Source organism: Rhincodon typus, unplaced genomic scaffold (assembly GCF_021869965.1).
Source record: "Rhincodon typus isolate 14 unplaced genomic scaffold, sRhiTyp1.1 hic_rhity00004512, whole genome shotgun sequence".
NCBI classification, from domain to species: domain Eukaryota; kingdom Metazoa; phylum Chordata; class Chondrichthyes; order Orectolobiformes; family Rhincodontidae; genus Rhincodon; species Rhincodon typus.
In genome coordinates this window covers 11,321-12,472 of record NW_025970150.1, presented here as the reverse complement: position 1 = coordinate 12,472, position 1,152 = coordinate 11,321, and the positions used below count along the sequence as shown (strand labels likewise).

The 1,152-nt window shown below is 46.9% G+C and overlaps 1 non-coding gene across 1 annotated transcript; it reads right to left on the bottom strand.

Annotated features, from left to right (window-relative positions):
- Nucleotides 1–409: 409 nt before the first annotated feature.
- On the bottom strand, nucleotides 410–499 carry trnap-agg. Its single transcript is given in 2 exon segments — nucleotides 410–445; nucleotides 464–499. It is a non-coding gene; the product is annotated as a tRNA-Pro (tRNA).
- Nucleotides 500–1,152: the final 653 nt, after the last annotated feature.

Here is a 1,152-nt window from a genome sequence, read left to right as displayed (position 1 = left end):
ACAGCGTTTTAGTGACCCTGCCACTCTCTGTTCAAAATTTCAGCTTTCTGTTCTCCAAGGAGAGCTTTCCCAAATTTCCCATCTAACTTCATTCCGGACATTCCTCATACACGGCACCATTCACGTGAATCTGTTCAACGCTGTCTCCAATCACTTCGCATTCCCGCTTCCGCAAGTTACACGCCCTGAACCGAGCAGTAATGCAGCTGGAATTTTCACTCAGAGTCAGAATGCGTGGGCAAACAACCTGAAACACTTGTTTTTGATTTGAACAAGCATTCTCTTTGGCTATGTTCACTGCAATGGTCCTTCTGCCTCATCCCCACTTCAGGCAACCCGACCTCATTGAACGAAGCTGGTTTTTCGGAAAGCTCTTTGGGCATTGTGACAAAAGAGCTATAAGGCAGGTGGGCTCGTCCGGGACTTGAACCCGGGATCTCTCGCATATCATTGTTATACAGCACCCGAAGCGAGAATCATACCCCTAGACCAACGAGCCACACGCGATAACCCAAAAATGGGGACATGATGGAATAGTGATAGTTTCGTTGGCGTGTGAATCCAGAGATCCGGATAACGTTCTGGGGACTCGGGTTCAAAACCACGGCAGATGGTGGAATTCGAATAGAATAAATATCTACAATTAAGAATCTAATGATGACTGTGAATCGATTGTTGGAGAAACCACATCTGGTTCACTAATGCCCTTTCGGACAGGAAACTGCCATCTTTTCCTGGTCTGGCCTACCTGTGAGTCCAGACCCACAGGCAATATGGTTGACCATGTGTCTGAGTAATTGGGGATGGGCAATAAATGCTGGCCTAGCCAATGACGCCGTCATCCCGTGAATGAATATCCTATGAATGAATTTTAAAAATAATACTCGCCACATAGATCAGAGGGATCTCAGGCTGAACTCGATCTCAACAAAATCAGACCACCTCAGTGAAGAATGGAGCAAGATACAGAACTCCAGGGATCGCCTGTAATTCGAACGCGAGAGCTGTTCCTATTTACTCCATCCACATGGAACAGAACTATATCCCGAGACCAATGAACCAGCAACAGCTCAGATCCGTTAACACTGAAGCAGCACTGAGTTTTAACAACAGCTTCTTCCCATTCTGAACCCCCGCTCCAAGGAGGCTCAG